The sequence below is a fragment of the Coregonus clupeaformis genome, chromosome 13 (genome assembly GCF_020615455.1).
Source record: "Coregonus clupeaformis isolate EN_2021a chromosome 13, ASM2061545v1, whole genome shotgun sequence".
Taxonomy (NCBI): Eukaryota; Metazoa; Chordata; class Actinopteri; order Salmoniformes; family Salmonidae; genus Coregonus; species Coregonus clupeaformis.
Genome location: NC_059204.1, coordinates 28,289,232 through 28,309,656, shown reverse-complemented (window position 1 = coordinate 28,309,656; position 20,425 = coordinate 28,289,232). Strand labels below are relative to the sequence as shown.

Here is a 20,425-nt window from a genome sequence, read left to right as displayed (position 1 = left end):
ACACACTACGCCGCCAGGGACTCAAATCCTGCAGTGCAGACGTGTCCCCCTGCTTAAGCCAGTACATGTCCAGGCCCATCTGAAGTTTGCTAGAGTGCATTTGGATGATCCAGAAGAGGATTGGGAGAATGTCATATGGTCAGATGAAACCAAAATATAACTTTTTGGTAAAAACTCAACTTGTCGTGTTTGGAGGATAAAGAATGCTGAGTTGCATCCATACCTACTGTGATGCATGGGGGTGGAAACATCATGCTTTGGGGCTGTTTTTCTGCAAAGGGACCAGGACTACTGATCCGTGTAAATGAAAGAATGAATGGGGCCAGGTATCGTGAGATTTTGAGTGAAAACCTCCTTCCATCAGCAAGGGCATTGAAGATGAAACGTGGCTGGGTCTTTCAGCATGACAATGATCCCAAACACACCGCCCGGGCAACGAATGAGTGGCTTCGTAAGAAGCATTTCAAGGTCCTGGAGTGGCCTAGCCAGTCTCCAGATCTCAACCCCATAGAAAATCTTTGGAGGGAGTTGAAAGTCTGTGTTGCCCAGCGACAGCCCCAAAACATCACTGCTCTAGAGGTGATCTGCATGGAGGAATGGGCCAAAATACCAGCAACAGTGTGTGAAAACCTTGTGAAGACTTACAGAAAACGTTTGACCTGTGTCATTGCCAACAAAGAGTATATAACAAAGTATTGAGAAACTTTTGTTATTGACCAAATACTTATTTTCCACCATAATTTGCAAATAAATTCATAAGAAATCCTACAATGTGATTTTCTGGATTTTTTTTTCTCATTTTGTCTGTCATAGTTGACGTGTACCTATGAGGAAAATTACAGGCCTCTCTCATCTTTTTAAGTGGGAGAACTTGCACAATTGGTGGCTGACTAAATACTTTTTTTCCCCACTGTATATATATACACACATACACACACACACAGTGGGGAGAACAAGTATTTGATACACTGCCGATTTTGCAGGTTTTCCTACTTACAAAGCATGTAGAGGTCTGTCATTTTTATCAAAAGGTACACTTCAACTGTGAGACACGGAATCTAAAAAAAAATCCAGAAAATCACATTGTATGATTTTTAATCAATTAATTTGCATTTTATTGCATGACATAAGTATTTGATACATCAGAAAAGCAGAACTTAATATTTGGTACAGAAACCTTTGTTTGCAATTACAGAGATCATACGTTTCCTGTAGGTCTTGACCAGGTTTGCACACACTGCAGCAGGGATTTTGGCCCACTCCTCCATACAGACCTTGTCCAGATCCTTCAGGTTTCAGGGCTATCGCTGGGCAATACAGACTTTCAGCTCCCTCCAAAGATTTTCTATTGGGTTCAGGTCTGGAGACTGGCTAGGCCACTCCAGGACCTTGAGATGCTTCTTACGGAGCGACTCCTTAGTTGCCCTGGCTGTGTGTTTCGGGTAGTTGTCATGCTGGAAGATCCAGCCACGACTCATCTTCAATGCTCTTACTGAGGGAAGGAGGTTGTTGGCCAAGATCTCGCGATACATGGCCCCATCCATCCTCCCCTCAATATGGTGCAGTCGTCCTGTCCCCTTTGCAGAAAAGCATCCCCAAAGAATGTTTCCACCTCCATGCTTCACGGTTGGGATGGTGTTCTTGGGGTTGTACTCATCCTTCTTCTTCCTCCAAACACGGCGAGTGGAGTTTAGACCAAAAAGCTCTGTTTTTGTCTCATCAGACCACATGACCTTCTCCCATTCCTCCTCTGGATCATCCAGATGGTCATTGGCAAACTTCAGACGGGCCTGGACATGCGCTGGCTTGAGCAGGGGGACCTTGCGTGCGCTGCAGGATTTTAATCCATGACGACGTAGTGTGTTACTAATGGTTTTCTTTGAGACTGTGGTCCCAGCTCTCTTCAGGTCATTGACCAGGTCCTGCCGTGTAGTTCTGGGCTGATCCCTCACCTTCCTCATGATCATTGATGCCCCACGAGAGCCCCAGACCGAGGGTGATTGACCGTCATCTTGAACTTCTTCCATTTTCTAATAATTGCGCCAACAGTTGTTGCCTTCTCACCAAGCTGCTTGCCTATTGTCCTGTAGCCCATCCCAGCCTTGTGCAGGTCTACAATTGTATCACTGATGTCCTTACACAGCTCTCTGGTCTTGGCCATTGTACATTTACATTTACATTTTAGTCATTTAGCAGACGCTCTTATCCAGAGCGACTTACAGTTAGTGCATACATTATTTTTTATTTTTCATACCGGCCCCCCGTGGTAATCGAACCCACAACCCTGGCGTTGCAAACGCCATGCTCTACCAACTGAGCTACATCCCTGCCGGCCATTCCCTCCCCTACCCTGGACCAATTGTGTGCCGCCCCATGGGTCTCCCGGTCGCGGCCGGCTACGACAGAGCCTGGATTCGAACCAGGATCTCTAGTGGCACAGCTAGCACTGCGATGCAGTGCCTTAGACCACTGCGCCACTCGGGAGCATGTAGATTGAGTGTGTGGTCTGTAGTCTGTTTGATTGAGTGTGTGGACAGGTGTCTTTTATACAGGTAACGAGTTCAAACAGGTGCAGTTAATACAGGTAATGAGTGGAAAACAGGAGGGCTTCTTAAAGAAAAACTAACAGGTCTGTGAGAGCCGGAATTCTTACTGGTTGGTAGGTGATCAAATACTTATGTCATGCAGTAAAATGCAAATTAATTACTTAAAATTCATACAATGTGATTTTCTGGATTTTTGTTTAAGATTCCGTCTCTCACAGTTGAAGTGTACCTATGATAAAAATTACAGACCTCTACATGCTTTGTAAGTAGGAAAACCTGCAAAATCGGCAGTGTATCAAATACTTGTTCTCCCCACTGTATATACACACACACACACACACACACACACACACACACACACACACACAGTGCATTCGGAAAGTATTCTGACCGCTTGACTTTTTCCATATTTTGTTATGTTACAGCCTTATTCTAACATTTATTAAATAAATAAAAATCCTCAATCTACACAAAATAACCCATAATGACGAAGAGAAAAAAGGTTTTCACAACTGTATTAAAATAAAAAAACTGAAATACCTTATTTACATAAGTTTTCCCTTTGCTATGAGACTCAAAATATTCTGCAGCATTGAAGGTCCGCAAGAACACAGTGGCCTCCATCATTCTTAAATGGAAGAAGTTTGGAACCACCAAGACTCTTCTTAGAGCTGGCCGCCCGGCCAAACTGAGCAGTCGGGAGAGAAGGGAGGTGACCAAGAACCCGATGGTCACTCTGACAGAGCTCTAGAGTTCCTCTGTGGAGATGGGAGAACCTTCCAGAAGGACAACAACCTCTGCAGCACTCCACCAATCAGGCCTTTATGGTAGAGGGGCCAGATGGAAGCCACTCATCAGTAAAAGGCACATGACAGCCCCCTTGGAGTTTGCCAAAAGGCACCTTAAGACTCTCAGACCATGAGAAACAAGATTCTCTGGTCTGATGAAACCAAGATTGAACTCTTTGGCCTGAATGCCAAGCGTCACGTCTGGAGGAAACCTGGCACCATCCACACAGTGAAGCATGATGGTGGCAGCATCATGCTGTGGGGATGTTTTTCAGCGCCAGGGATTGGGAGACTAGTTAGGATCGAGGCAAAGATGAACGGAGCAAAGTACAGAGAGATCCTTGATGAAAACCTGCTCCAGAGTGCTCAGGACCTCAGACTGGGACGAAGGTTCACCTTCCAACAGGACAACGACCCTAAGCACACAGCCAAGACAACGCAGGAATGGCTTCGGGACAAGTCTCTGAATGTCCTTGAGTGGGGGGCTCAAGGACATATATATATATATATATATATATATATATATATATATATTTTTTTTTATAAATTAGCAAAAATTTATAAAAACCTGTTTTTGCTTTGTCATTATAGGGTATCGTGTGTAGATTGATGAGGGAAAAAAACAATTTAATCAATTTTAGAATAAGGCTGTAACGTAACAAAATGTGGAAAAAGTCAAGGGGTCTGAATACTTTCCGAAGGCACTATATAGCATGGAACACCTGTTAGAGGTGCCTGTGAAACCAGACCCTAATTAGAACCTTGCGGTGCACATCACCGCGCACAGAAAATGCCTGGAATTCCATATCAACTTGGGGATTAGTCATGTGTGTGATAACTATTTTATGGATTATCCACCACTGGAACACTGCATGTGTTGGCTTAACTCATCAGGAAACCAATCAAGCACATACACAGTAAACAATGAATGCGTCTGAATGACTAGACCTAATGAAACATACTGACCACGTTAAAAGGTTTTAAACACCAAAATGATTTATGTTGAGTGTTTGGTGTTTGCTACAGAAAGGATTTAAACATTTTATAGAATTTTATAAAACATACAATCTACCTGCAGTGAAGCCGTTCAACATTTACATTACATTCAGTCATCCAGCAGACACTCCCATCCAGAGCTACCACCAGGGTCAAGCGCCCCACCCAAGGGCACAAGGACAGATCCCCCACCCAGCTGAATCGGGGACCAAAACCAGCGACCCCTCAGCCACCGGCCCAAGCTCCCAACCGCCAGGCCAATAACCATCCAAGATCCCCCCACAGTTCCTCTAGAGAGCTGCCCCTCAACCAGTCCCCCCCTAAAAAATTGGTGGTTTATTTGACATGGTTCAATTTCTCAGTGATACAATCAAGGACTTTTTCTCATTCTGTAGCAGGAAGCAATAACAAGTTCCAAAGAACTTTATCTCCAATAACAACTTAAATCTTTTAGTTTCATGTTAGCCTTGTTTATGTTCCTGCAACGGAAGAGATTCACTAAGCTTTCAGTAACAGTAAAACTTGTCTTTCTGCCCCAAATGGTGTTTACAATACAGATATTACCTAACATCAAAATACTGACAAAGTCCACCAACCTCTGGTGACTACAGTCACACATACAAACAGATCAGTGTAGCCAACACAAAGACAAGCCAATGAGCACCACAGTCCTCCATGCCGACCAGGGTTCACTCCCTCATGGGCTAACACAGACATACACAAACAAATTGGTCAAATAACCACCATTCAAAATGGCTGAGGTAGCTCTGTTCTAAGACCCATTGTACCACATAAAGTGTTATAGATCTCACCCTAGTCCCCTGGTTTGCAGCTTACTGTATGAAAACTTCCAGCTACCAGGCATACATGCACACGTATACTGACCTCCCAGGTCTAGTTAGCGATGTTAAAAGGGGTTTGTTTTTGTATGTTGTGGAGGGACACCCTTTTCTCCATGTGCAGCGGCTGCCTGGGCCTGCCAGGCTTCTCCCCAGTCCTGAACTGCTAGCTAGAGCACATTAATGGGACCTAACAGGGCAGCGCTCATGTGGAAGTGATGGGGAGGACAGCTGGTGACAAAATGTACAGAGAAGACAGAGACTGAAAGTCCCAGACAAATACACTAACACGCACATCAGCAAACTACACCAGAAAACTGAACTGGTTTGCTGGATAAACCAACACAGTGACTGCAATTAGAGTCGACTCAACTCATACCAACAAACCTAAACAGAATTATATTTGAAGAGCACCAGATGGAAACAACTTACCAAATCCACTGATCAAGTTGTTGCTCATGCTTTTGATTCCACATGAGAGAAAAAAACAGACACCAAATTTCCAAGTTAAACATTTGACTTTTAGATAAAACTCTATTAGGATTTGAAAATATCTAATGAGGAAAAATATGCACCAAAACAAAACAAGTTACCAGGACGAGATGTAAAGAAGTGTTCCAGAGAAGAGTCCTTCTCCCCCCAAGACCGAGCCGAGAGTGGCGGCGATTGCATGCCTGTGACGTCTGTCCGCCTTGCTGATTCACAATGAGCTCTGCGGCAGAGGGAATATTTCACCGCAGATAGCTAGTGCCGTCTGAAAAAAAAGGCCTCGCATTCCTGGCTGGCTTCAAAGAAAGACAGGGCCAGGGCGCGATTCATTCCCAGGGTCCTCGGCACATTGAGCAGCCAAGCAGCAGGGGTGGGTGCTGCTCTCGCCCAAACACTCACAAAGGAGGACAGCCAGGGTGACCCCCCCCATCCCACCACTTTCCATCCTCTCCCCGCTACTGCAGGCCCCAAACAACCAAACATTGGTCTTAAATTCCAACACCTTGGGGCTAGACATTAGTTGCGGCTCACTTGTGTCAGTGCAAGGTCATGCAGATGTTATGACATTGTACAACAAAGACATTATGTTCATTGTCTGACTGCTAGACATCTAGACCTGTTTCACCAGCTTTCATCATGGTCAACACAGTGCAAGCTCACAGCTAGTCTGGAGATGTAGGCTTTTTTACTGTACGATAGTGGCCTGTGTGTATTTATCTGATGATAACTTGGTCCTTATGCTTAATGTTTTGGTTCATGCTGGAAGTGTCTGGTCTGAGGCGTGGTGTTAGGTGCTCTGTTGTTATTGTCACCTCTGTGACCTGCTGCCATTCCCACCTGTCAACCCATTGAATGAGTCACAAAGGCCAAACAACACAGGAGGGCTATTCTTAACATCCACCACTCTGACAAACCCAGCACATCTACATGTTGTTTTTGTGCATGTGTGCACATGAGCATTGTATTGAATATTGACACACATGGACATGTGCCCACTGAAGGGCAAGTTCAAATAAAATAAAATCACATTTTAAGTGATGCAGTTTAAGACCCTGCAGTGACTTGATGTGGGACTGATACAGTGCATTCGGAAAGTATTCAGACCCCTTCACTTTTTCCATATTTTGTTACATTACAGCCTTATTCTAAAATGGATTACATTGTTTTTTCCCGCTCATCAATCTACACACAATGCCCCATAATGCCAAAGCAAAAGCAGGTTTTTAGAAATGTTTGCAAATGTATTAAAAATGTAATAATTCAATATCACATTTACATAAGTATTCAGACCCTTTCCTCAGTACTTTGTTGAAGCACCTTTGGCAGCGATTACAGCCTCGAGTCTTGTTGGGTATGATGCTGCAAGCTTGGCACACCTGTATTTGGGGAGTTTCTCCACTTCTTCTCTGCAGATCCTCTCAAGCTCTGTCAGGTTGGATGGGGAGCGTCGCTTCACAGCTATTTTGAGGTCTCTCCAGAGATGTTCGATCGGGTTCAAGTCCGGGCTCTGGCTGGGCCACTCAATGACATTCAGAGACTTGTCCCGAAGCCACTCCTGCGTTGTCTTGGCTGTGTGCTTAGGGTTGTTGTCCTGTTGGAAGGTGAACCTTAGCCCCAGTCTGAGGTCCTGAGCACTCTGGAGCAGGTTTTCATCAAGGATCACTCTGTACTTTGCTCCGTTCATCTTTCTCTCGATCCTGACTAGTCTCCCAGTCCCTGGGCTGAAAAACATCCCCAAAGCTAGGGCTGTTGCGGTGACCGTACTACCGCCACACCGGCGGTCACGAGTCATGAAGGCAGTCAAATTCCATGTGACCGTTTAGTCACGGTAATTAGGCTTCTCCAAGCTCTGATGCTGCTGATGGTCATTAGTAGCCTACCAAACTTGCTAACTGCCCGGTACTCAGCACTATATTGTCCTCTAATCACTCTAACAATCTAATCAAAGAGTTCATGAGAGCCCCTGAGCTCATGTTGCGCAACATTTCAATAGGCTATGCAATTGCGCCAGAAAACAGAGTGATGGCCTCTACTGAAAAGAGGAGGATCAGCTTTCTATAGGCTAGGCCTACTATATTTATTTTTCAACTTTCCTAATATTAAGCACATTGCTTATATTTACAACTGGAGTATAGCCTGCCTGCCTGGCTGGCATGAAAATAAACCATGAGGAAAAGCGTCCTCCATTCACTATTTAAGTGCATAGATTATGTTTTTTTTCCCATTGCCCCGGTTTCGATACAGGTGCATGATAATGGTAAAACAAATTTCACACATATATTATTTAGTATATGTAAAGACAAGATTAAATCAAGAATAGTCTGCTGGGTGACAATATTAGCCCATCACTTGTGAATTATATATTATCACTTGTGAATGATGCCAAGCATAAGAAACAATGCCTACATGCAAACCTCATGTAGCCTAGCCCATAGGCCTATACGTATTAATAAGGTTTGTATCACAACTAAAGTGGCCAAATAACTTCTTAAAATTAAGCACATTAATCCGCTTTATAACGGGTTTAGAGCCTAACTGGCATACATAAGCAGAGCATGAGTTTCAAGTTTGGGGAAGATAATCTTCACCATAAAAATGCACCTTTATAATAAAAAGCTTTACATGCATTATCACATTTGTGGTCACTTTTGATAATGGTGTTTTCCCGCTAATGGAACATTTGCGTTTAAAGCCTACTGCCGTGTGCACATTGCGGCGCTTATAATGTGAAAAAATAGCCTAATAGTTTATTAACATTTTAAGCTAAACGTTCTGATCTGTTGCGTCAGCCTCATTGAGTCAAAACGTTATTTTGATGCTAGTGGTTGTATTAATTTGGGATCTATCGCATCCCACAACTGTCCCAGACTATGTTTGGAATATTTATTTCTCGCACAGAATAGGTCAACTTTTGTACTAGTGGGGGATAGTAGATTGACATAGGCTAGTGCTTTTGCTGTTCGTTAGGCCTACTCATCTTGTTGGCTGACGAAAAGTAAATGTGGACAGTTCTTCCAATATCTACAATATGCACCTCGGAATTGGATAAGAATGCACGCAGTTGCGTCCCCGATGTGTCTGTCTTCACTTGTAGCCTGTGAGAAAGACCCGATCACGTGATGAAGAGCCGTATGAGTGAGATGAGAGGTGCTTCGGAGCGGGCAGCATTTAGGGAGAAGGGCTGCAAAAGGCATGGATTTATTTAGGGTGCATTATGGCCACACAAAGGGGATGCCGCCGGGAAAATCGAGGCATTATCAAGTGCTTCTCAAATTGTGAATGAGAGACTGACGAAGTGTGTACAGCCTGCGCAAAAAAAACTAAGCAGAGCTCATGCCTTTCAAGCGACTTTTTTCAAATCATCATTAGAGTTGCATCATGCAGCCTTACAATATATTAGAAATCTAAACATATAGCCCAACACTTGTAGAACAACTAAAGTTACATTAATAACACGGAATTCTAAGCAAATCCTGTCTGCTAAATGAACTAGTGTAGCCCACAGCCATTTGGCATAGCCAGATCAGGACCTAACATAAGGACAACTCAGAGTATGCTATTCTGTTCTTCTGAAATAGACTACATTTTCTTCATATCATGCTTCTTTAGATCTGTCTAAAATAAATAATGGATTTATTGTGAAGGTGTAGGCTATTTTACATGGATTTATTATACTTTTTTAATGTAGATGTTCCAAAAGGTCAGCATCAGTGGCTTGTAAGCTATGTGTGGAAGCCAGGAGATGCTAAATGTGTTTATGTTAATTAACGGTCAATTACCGTGAGACCGACAGTTATTTGCTTGACAATCACCGGCTGATGAAATTTCGTGACCGCCACAGCCCTACCCACAGCATGATGCTGCCACCACCATGCTTCACCGTAGGGATGGTGCCAGGTTTCCTCCAGACATGAAGCTTGGCATTCAGGCCAAAGAGTGGTTTCATCAGACCAGAGAACCTTGTTTCTCATGGTCTGAGAGTCATTTAGGTGCCTTTTGGCAAACTCCAGCGAGCATTCATGTGCCTTTTACTGAGGAGTGGCTTCTGTCTGGCTCCTCCACCATAAAGGCCTGATTGGTGGAGTGCTGTAGAGATGATTGTCCTTCTGGAAGGTTCTCCCATCTCCACAGAGGAACTCTGGAGCTCTGTCAGAGTGACCATCGGGTTCTTGGTCACCTCCCTGACCAAGGCCCTTCTCCCCCGATTGCTCAGTTAAGCCGGGTGGCCAGCTCTAGGAAGAGTCTTGGTGGTTCCAAACTTCTTCCATTTAAGAATGATGGAGGCCACTGTGTTCTTGGGGACCTTCAATGCTGCAGAACATGTTTTGGTACCCTTCCCCAGATCTGTGCCTCGACACAATCCTGTCTTGGAGCACTACGGACAATTCCTTCGACCTCATGGCTTGGTTTTTTCTCTTACATGCACTGTCAACTGTTGGACCTTATATAGACGTGTGTGCCTTTCCAAATCATGTCCAATCAATTGAATTTACCACAGGTGGACTCAATCAAGTTGTAGAAACATCTCAAGGATGATCAATGGAAACAGGATGCACCTGAGATCAATTTCAAGTCTCATAGCAAAAGGTCTGAATACTTATGTACATAAGTTTATTTATTTATTTGTATTACTTTTTATCGCTGCAACTACCGTACGGACTCGGGAGAAGCGAAGGTCGAGAGCCATGCGTCCTCCGAAACACGACCCTGCCAAGCCGCACTGCTTCTTGACACACTGTTCGCTTAACCCAGAAGTCAGCCGCACCAATGTGTCGGAGGAAATACCATACAACTGGCAACCATGTCAGCGTGCATGCACCCGGCCCGCCACAGGAGTCGCTAGAGCGTGATGGGACAAGGACATCCCGGCCGGCCAAACCTTCCCTTAATCCGAACGTCGCTGGGACAATTGTGCGCCGCCTCATGGGTCTCCCGGTCGCGGCCGGCTGCGACACAGCCCGGGATCGAACCCGGGTCTGTGGTGACGCCTCAAGCACTGCGATGCATAAATTAAGGTATTTCTGTTCTTTATTTTTAATACATTTGCAAACATTTCTAAAAACCTGTTTCGCTTTTTCATTATGGGGTATTGTGTGTAGATCGATGCAGGAACAAATATTTAATCAATTTTAGAATAAGGCTGTAACGTAACAAAATGTGGAAAAAGGGAAGGGGCCTGAATACTTTCCGAATGAACTGTATGTGAACTATACTGTATGTGGCAACATTCAGGACAGACTTAGCCTACTTCACACGCATTCAATTAGGGAAAAGACAGAGCTAGAGAGAGAGAGAGAGCTTAAAGTCATTGTTTTAAAATGCTTATTTGGGAGGTGTCAGGGTTCAAAACATCAGTAAGAAGATTTGATTGCTAGACCGGGTGAGTGCACTTCAGATACGTATTTCTTCAGCGTGACCTCCATTTTAGTGCCACGAGACCACACCACCAGGGCCTCAGCATGCACTCTCTACTGGGCTGATGTCATCGCAGCCAGCTAAGCGAATTAGCCTTGACTCCAGTGATGCAGAGCCTTAGGGATGAATGGACAAACTGCTGCTGACTGATAAGATAAATGGATTCATAGCGAGTGTCCTAAATGGACCAGATAGTGACACTTACAGAATGGTTTTCAAACGTAAGGCAGTCCTAGTTTATGCTAGGTAGTTGGAGGGACCCTGAGGATATCCAAGCATCGATATGGCATGTAGGCTGCTTCAACCAAGTTAGGTTACTGCTGCAAGCCAAATAACAGAGGTTGGAAGGCTTTTAGGCTCTGAATTTGCACATACCCTCTTCAGGCAAGGGGCACTTGGAGCACCAGAATACAGGAGTCATGTGTAAGCAAGTACACTGGCACAAAACATTGACACACAGCCTGAAGTGTCAGTTGAAGAAGCTACTGTAACTTGTTTTGAAAGCTTATAAGCTGAGGTCGAGAATGGGCCCAACAACTGTGGCCTCACAAAAATGGGTGTCAACAAGGGGGAGAAATTCATGACACACGTTAAGAAACAGAAAGAAATAGGAAAATGGAGATGCAGATTTGCTCGTCCTTAGTTCCAGGACTTTCCTCAAGGTCCCAAGGTAAGAGAGAATGTCACCATTAAGACCGATCAAACAAACGTTGAGAGGAAGTGCTTTGTGAAAAGGTGGAGACATTCAGTTATTGCAGGGCAGTCAGTGGGAAATGTCACTAGGCCGTCCACTAAACGTCACCAGACCCTGGGTGATAGTGACAGGCTAACGGGCTCTAATAAGCACCACATTCTCACAAATTAATATTGGAATGTGTCCACCAAGCATGACGGGGGACATCAGCCTGACGCGGTGGGACGATTTCTGCCCACACTTGTATGAGTGCCCAGTACCAGTTGATATTTAACCTTTTTAGCACACAGAGAGCAAGTTGGAACATTCTGCACTATAAAAATACCACAGTTAAGCATTCTGAATCCTCCCAAAGCTGAAGCTAGTCAGACATTAACCTGTGAAGCCTCATCTCCCAGAGCTTATGGATGGAAAAAAGAGCAGGGTTATTACTTATGACATCTTGTTACTTTCATGTACAGAAAAATTGAGTTACGTTTGTATTAAGAGCCCCCGAGGCAGAAAACTAGCAATATGACACTACGAAGGGGGTAAACCTAGACATTGTACTCAGTACAAACAATGTGAAGCTGCGGGGCAGGCCATGTTCAGTGTGTTTATTTAGGGTAACAACCTAGCTAATCTCCAGCTAGCCCTATAGGCCTTGTGTCAGACAGCTGCACAGAATTAGGCCATCTTGGGGGAAATAACACAGAAGGGACAATGGTGTCGGTGAAATGGTGTCGGTGAAACTCAGAAAACACACAACCCTGGGCTACAAGGTCAGATCATTCACCGTTTCACACACTGGATAAAATAATGACAGCATCAACATTAAGCATAACATTTATTCAAGAACTATAGGTGACACAACAGCAGTGAAAGAAGCGATGGAATGTGTGAAGAGAGAGAAAGAAAGACCGGCAGGATGTGGAACACAAACAATTGGTGTTCTTTGTTAGCATTGCAATGTCATGTGCATGATTGCATTCATGGCACCCACGCCTTATCACGGACACTTTACCCAGGAGCACTAGCAGTGGTCTTATTACCCAGGAGCACTAGCAGTGGCCTTATTACCCAGGAGCACTAGCAGTGGCCTTATTACCCAGGAGCACTAGCAGTGGTCTTATTACCCAGGAGAACTAGCAGTGGCCTTATTACCCAGGAGCACTAGCAGTGGTCTTATTACCCAGGAGAACTAGAAGTGGCCTTATTACCCAGGAGCACTAGCAGTGGTCTTATTATCCAGGAGCACTAGCAGTGGTCTTATTACCCAGGAGCACTAGCAGTGGCCTTATTACCCAGGAGCACTAGCAGTGGCCTTATTACCCAGGAGCACTAGCAGTGGCCTTATTACCCAGGAGCACTAGCAGTGGCCTTATTACCCAGGAGCACTTGCAGTGGCCTTATTACCCAGGAGCACTAGCAGTGGTCTTATTACCCAGGAGCACTAGCACTGGTCTTATTACCCAGGAACACTAGCAGTGGTCTTATTACCCAGGAGCACTAGCAGTGGCCTTATTACCAAGGAGCACTAGCAGTGGTCTTATTACCTAGGAGCACTAGCAGTGGTCTTATTACCCAGGAGCACAAGCAGTGGTCGTATTACCCAGGAGCACAAGCAGTGGTCTTATTACCCAGGAGCACTATCAGTGGTCTTATTACCTAGGAGCACTAGCTGTGGTCTTATTACCCAGGAGCACTAGCAGTGGTCTTATTACCCAGGAGCACTAGCAGTGGTCTTATTACCCAGGAGCACTAGCAGTGGCCTTATTACCCAGGAGCACTAGCAGTGGCCTTATTACCCAGGAGCACTAGCAGTGGTCTTATTACCCAGGAGCACTAGCTGTGGTCTTATTACCCAGGAGCACTAGCAGTGGTCTTATTACCCAGGAGCACTAGCTGTGGTCTTATTACCCAGGAGCACTAGCAGTGGTCTTATTACCCAGGAGCACTAGCAGTGGTCTTATTACCCAGGAGCAGTGGCAATTAGCTCAGTTGGTAGAGCATGGCGTTTGCAACGCCAGGGTTGTGGGTTTGATAAAATAATGTATGTGCTAACTGTAAGTCGCTCTGGATAAGAGCGTCTGCTAAATGACTAAAATGAAATGAAATGAATGAATTACTGCACACATGGAAAGGAATGTGCTTGATAAAGCTGACAGGTAGAGCAAAAAGGCTCTATTGGTGCAGGTTGTATTATGTCATATATCTCCATTTAGCATATTATCTTCACTGGGAGATGGGACTACAAATACTGGCTTGGGTTCCAAACATTCCCCTCAGCCTTTTAGACCGCAGAACAGACATCACAGCTAGGGCCGGATTCACTACAACAAGCACAGGAAACAGGTTCCTGTTTATTTCAAAGTCTTCTTTCAAAACTATGCAGGGGAAGGAGTGACAAATTATCAACTGCCAATGATGCAATCATATTTCTGAGAAGCTTAAATATCTGAGATAGGCTAGAAATGTTTGTCTAGTGCGAATCCCAATAGCCCTAATGGTAAAATGGCGCAGGGTAACCCTACCTAGCCTTCATCAAAAAGAGGCCAGTCGCTCAGGTTACCCACCAACAGGTGTCCATCCAGGTGACATCCCCCAGCTACAACTCAAACGGCCACTCCTTTGGATGGCTGAAATTGACCTCTTTCCTCTGACAACGGATGACAGAATGGGATGGACTTCAATGTATTGTTGTCTCCTCCTTCACATATTGACAGGCTGTTTTTACATTGTTAGTCTGCTTCCTGATGAGAAGCAGAATTCCTGCGATTGTCGGCCACTCGTCACGAGGATATAAGCAGGGATTCTGGTGCTCTCATTTGGCCACTGTTTCAACAGTACTTATTCATTAGCGATAAAGCAGTGCTTAATTAGCGATAAAGCAGTGCCCACCCTTCACAACCAGAGGCCTGAAAAAATTACAACGTTGTCCACTTAATTACAGCTCCACCTCCAGCCATAGTCCTGATTCTCAATTGATTCCCATTGTATGCCGCCAACTCCACTGTAAAACCATCATATGATGAAATTAGACTCTTTCGAGCCACATAATGGCTTCTTTAAAATAAATCTTAACCAACGTTCTGAAGAGTCAAGTGATTTGTAATCTCCATTGTGTGCAGTCTGCTACCGTGGTTAATTTTGACTGATCACTAAGGCCACCTATTAGAGCAGGTTCCTTCATACAGAGCCCAGGCAAAGAGGGAGAAGGCTGTGAAACAAAACACACAAAGAGATTAAACTTCACCCTGCAGCCTTGCCACAGTGCAACACTGCCTGAACTGTGTAACCTAGAATGAAAGAAAGAGAGAGAGAGAGAGAACAGATGAGAAGAATGAGATGAGGTTAGAAGAATAGGGGGAGAATAAAATACAATCTAAATCAAATTTGATTTATCACATTGTTGGTAAACATCAGGTGTAGAATAAGCAGTGAAATACTTAATTACTGGTCCTTTACCAACAATGCAGAGTTAAAGATAAAGAATAAAACATTTAGAAAAAATAGAAATAGTGACGAGGAATAACATATAACAATAAAGAGTAAAAATAACATGGCTAAATACAGGAAGTAGAAAATAACATGCCTATATACAGGAAGTACCAGTACTGAGTTGATGTGCAGGGGTACGAGGTAATAACATGGCTATATACAGGGAGTACCAGTTACAAGTCGATGTGCAGGGGTACGAGGTAATAACATGGCTATATACAGGGAGTACCAGTAACGAGTCGATGTGCAGGGGTACGAGGTAATAACATGGCTATATACAGGGAGTACCAGTAACGAGTTGATTTGCAGGGGTACGAGGTCATTGAGGTAGCTATGTGCATATACACTTAGTGTACAAAACATTAAGAACACCTTCCTAATATTGAGTTGCATCCCCCCCTTTTTCCCTCAGAACAGCCTCAATTCGTTGGGGCATGGACTCTACAAGGTGTTGAAAGCGTTCCACAGGGATGCTGGCCCATGACTCCAATGCTTCCCATGGTTGTGTCAAGTTGGCTGGATGTCCTTCGGGTGGTGGACCATTCTTGATCCACACAGGAAACTGTTGAGTGTGAGAAAACCCAGCAGCGTTGCAGTTCTTGACACAAACCGGTGCGCCTGGCACCTACTACCATACCCTGTTCAAAAGGCACTTACATTTATTGTCTTGCTCATTTACCCTCTGAATGGCACACATACACAATACATGTCTCAATTGTACCAAGGCTAGAAAAATCCTTCTTTAACCTGTCTCCTCCCCTTCATCTACACTGATTGAAGTGGATTTAACAAGTGACATAACAGCTTTTACCTGGATTCACCTGGTCAGTCTAGGTCATGGAAAGAGCAGGTGTTCTTAATGTTTTGTACACTCAGTGTAGACAGATAAAATTACTAGGCAACAGGATAGATAAGACAGTAGCAACAGCGTATGTGGTGTGTGTGTGGCGTCAGTATGCATGTGTGTACGTGTTATACACTATATATACAAAAGTATGTGGACCCGTTGATGACAGGTGTATAAAATTGAGTACACAGCCATGCAATCTCCATAGACAAACATTGGCAGTAGAATGGCCCATACTGAAGAGCTCAGTGACTTTCAACGTGGCACCGTCACAGGATAACACCTTTCCAAGTCAGTTCGTCAAATTTCTGCCCTGCTAGAGCTGCCCCGGTCAACTGTAAGTGCTGTTATTGTGAAGTGGAAACGTCTAGGAGCAACAACGACTCGGCCGCAAAGTGGTAGGCCACACAAACTCACAGAACGGGACCGCAGAGTGCTGAAGTGCGTAGTGCATAAAAATAGTCTGTCCTCAGCTGCAACACTCACTACCGAGTTCCAAACTGCCTCTGGAAGCAACATCAGCACAATAACTGTTCGTCGAGAGCTTCATGAAATGGTTTCCATGGCCGAGCAGCCGCAAACAAGCCTAAGATCACCATGCACAATGCCAAGCATCGGCTGGACTGGTGTAAAGCTTGCTGCCATTGCACTCTGGAGCAGTGGAAACGCGTTCTCTGGAGTGAAGAATCACGCTTCACCATCTGGCAGTCCGACGGACGAATCTGGGTTTGGCGGATGCCAGGAGAACGCTACCTGCCCAAATGCATAGTGCCAACTGTAAAGTTTGGTAGAGGATGAATAATGGTCTGGGGCTGTTTTCATGGTTCGGGCTAGGCCCATTAGTTCCTGTGAAGGGAAACTTAACGCTACAGCATACAATTACAATTACGAGCCAGGCCTAATCGCCCAACATCAGTGCCCGACCTCACTAATGCTCTTGTGGCTGAATGGAAGCAAGTCCCCGCAGCAATGTTCCAACATCTAGTGGAAAGCCTTCCCAGAAGATTGGAGGCTGTTATAGCAGCAAAGGGGGGACCAACTCCATATTAATGCCCATGAATTTGGAATGAGATGTTTGACGAGCAGGCGTCCACATACTTTTGGTCATGTAGCGTAGCTATTAGCCTAGCCAACCACCACGGTTTTGGTCGCCAAGCTAAACCCCAACTACTGGAGACCAGCTTGAACACAACTCTACTAAAACATAACCACAGATCAAAGCAAAGAAAGCGCAGAGACTTTCAGATTGATGGCTGGGGCCCATTCCATGGTAAAACATTTTTTAAAGCGTGCAGGCTGAGTTTTCTACCAAAGCCATGGGGAGGCGGGCGCTTCACCGGCCGATGGAAAGTCAGGGAAATCCCAAATTATATAGATTCCAGATGTCCATCAGCTAGCACGCTAGCACTAAGCCAAGGTGGAAAAAGTTACAAAACTCACGTAGCCTACTTCACAGAGAACATGCCGAAAAGTTGACAAAACAAAAAGGAGAACAAACGAGGTACTACACAATTAGAGCAAGCAGGTATGATTTTCTTTCGTTTTGAGCCCACAGGAAGAAGGCACCAGAACCTGTTGTGCTAACGGGTTCCCACTAGATAACACAGCCACAAAGTCCATGAAGAGCACGCCTGGCCGCACGTGCCACATAAATTGAGGTATAATAAGTCTGCTTCTTGTTTACATCACACTTCCTGTGATTGGTGGATTGTTGCTCACCACTGCCAACACTTGGTCTGGAATGTAATTGCATGCTAGCATGGCTAGTGGCTAACGTTAGCCAGTTTGAGCTAGCTACCAAGCTAGCATTCAAACTCAGTAGCACAGAGACGATCCTTCATATGATGTTGAGAAATAGTGCATTGTGGGTAGTTTAGAAGATATCCGGAAATGAGTTAATAAATATGTAATAACCCAAAAACATAACTATGTTTGTACTTATAGATAACCAGATCGTGACTACAACTAAGTTACTAAGTATTTGACCACACTGTGTTGGTACATTGGTGAGTAAAAACTCATGCTTCCTACCTTCTAAAGGCAAACCGAGTTCAAGCCGATTCTGTGTGTAGAAAAGGGTGGAAATGACGTCCGTCAGTCGCTAATGGTGGGTGGTCCCTATAACACACCGCGCCGACAGCAAGCGAACAAACGCACCCGTACTGTGCAGACCGACAATCGTTTTGGTGATTTTTCTCATTTAGAGTTAGAAGAAGCAAAGATTAGCTATTGGAAATAGAGTGGAATGTAGAAGGCTGCTTGTTTGTGAATCCTGTCCTATGTATAATGGACTGGGTCTTTGATGACATGGTTGACACAATATTGATGTACTCACGGCATCTGCCGTTGCACATTACCTGACTGGCATAAGGAGGAAAATCAAGATAAGACAGTTTCAATAGTCCATTGGCAAGATTGATTACGACAGTTGTTAAGAGTGCTCTACTAGCACTCTTAAATTGGAATTGGGATTTTTATTTGATACCTCGTGTCTCATTCGCAGCCAGTCGATTTGTAATAAACTCACTAAAATTATAGGGGAATCAATGTAACTGCCCAAAATGATCTTGTGTGTTGAGGCTTGATATCCAGAGTCCTCTCACTTTCATGACCCATCACTGCAGGAATATGACAGACCCTAACGGTAGCTCTTGCTGATTGGCTCTGACAAGTTGCAGTATGGGGGGGATTTCTCCAGTCTGCCATGTTAAGTGTACCTCCCTGAGAGAGATTGGGACTGACAGAGGCCCGCTGGAGGAGACCTGGATGTCTGACATTCCATACACGCTGCTTGGCTGTGCGCATTAAGGCAAATTCCTGGGGAGATGGGAGAAAGTCTATCACAACCTACAGTGATCTCAGGAAGCACTGTGCTTCTCAAAAGGGTCAGTACCTCATTGATCCCTGCCCCCCTTCCTCTTTTTCTCCTCTTTAAATCATAGTTCCCCTTTCCAGTAGGACTCAGGGCCTCATCTAGACTAAGGCAATCAGTCAGTGGCTGAGTTATTGTCGGATACCCTTTGTGATCTGCAGGGTCAAGCCTCGTGTGACCACAGTGAAGGTCCATTTCTAATTTCACTGCTATGCAGCCCTCCTAGGACCTTGCCAATGGTCTCTGTAAGCCTTTGACTGCCTCACTAACAGTTTCTACTCCTTACCCACAGCTAGACCAAGTGAAAAGGGCCGGACGTTGTTGCTTTTTCTCTAGGACTTTGACTACGAAGCCCATGTCTCAGCCTTTGCAGTGTATTGAGAGCTCCGTGGGGTGTAAGCCACTGTGCTTCCCCACATGCTGGAAGTGGGTATGTCAGGGGAGGTAAGGTTTCATAGGCTGTGATGAAAAGGCGTCCGTGAAGGCCTGTCACTGGGACTTTAGATAACTGAGGCTGAAGTAATATGCTTGTCATATTAGTTTATAAAAGAGGCATTTACAGTATGCTGACATGAGGAGGGCTGGAAGTCAAGACATGGTTTCACTGTGTCTCTTCCGCCAGCTGAATTTGTATAAGCAGCACTATTTGTATTTTACCTTTATTTAACTAGGCAAGTCAGTTAAGAACAAATTCTTATTTACAATGACTGCCTACACCGGCCAAACCCGGACGACGCTGGGCCAATTGTGCGCCGCCCTATGGGACTCCCAATCACGGCCGGTTGTGATACAGCCTGGAATCGAACCAGGGGGTCTGTAGTGACTCCTCAAGCACTGAGATGCAGTGCCTTAGACCGCTGCGCCACTCGGGAGCCCATAAAAGTATGGCTAGCTTTGCCTCATACTCTGAGTACATTGTAACAACACTCCTCAACAATTCCCCCTGTGCCCTTATACATTTACACAGACATTTAACTGTCAATCACAGTGGTCTTTCTTATCTCGCCACTTCATCTTTCTTCCTCCTATTCTCTCTCACTCAACGAGCTGTATAGGGCCGGTGATTTTAATGCATGGAAACTGAAATCCTTTTTACAATTTTTTTACCAGCATGTCACCTGTGCAACTAGAGGTAACAAAACTCTAGATCACTTTTACTCCACACATAGAAACGCATACAAGGCCTTCCCTCACCATCCCTTTGGCAAATCAGACCATATCTCCATCTTCCTGCTTACAAGCTTAAACTCAAACAGGAAGTACCAGTGACGCGCTCAATACAGAAGTGGTCCGATGAAGAGGATGCCAAGCTACAGGACTATTTCACTAGCACAGACTGGAATATGTTCGGGGATTCATCCGATAATATTAAGGAGTTTACCACATCAGTCACCGGCTTCATTAATAAGTGCATTGACGACATCGTCCCCACAGTGACCATACATACATACACCAACCA

General features: G+C 44.7%; 1 protein-coding gene across 3 annotated transcripts in view; it reads right to left on the bottom strand.

The window, feature by feature from the left end:
* LOC121579208 (protein Shroom3) overlaps positions 1 to 20,425 on the bottom strand; it is a 52,203-nt gene that overhangs the window by 19,833 nt on the left and 11,945 nt on the right. Inside the window, exon 1 of one of the 3 annotated variants that reach the window (XM_041893593.2) lies at positions 5,602 to 5,667. The exons of the other annotated variants lie outside the window; for them this stretch is intronic. The gene's annotated coding sequence lies outside the window, so the exon portion shown is untranslated. Of the gene's footprint in view, positions 1 to 5,601; positions 5,668 to 20,425 lie in introns of those variants that run through there. 3 annotated transcript variants of the gene reach the window in all.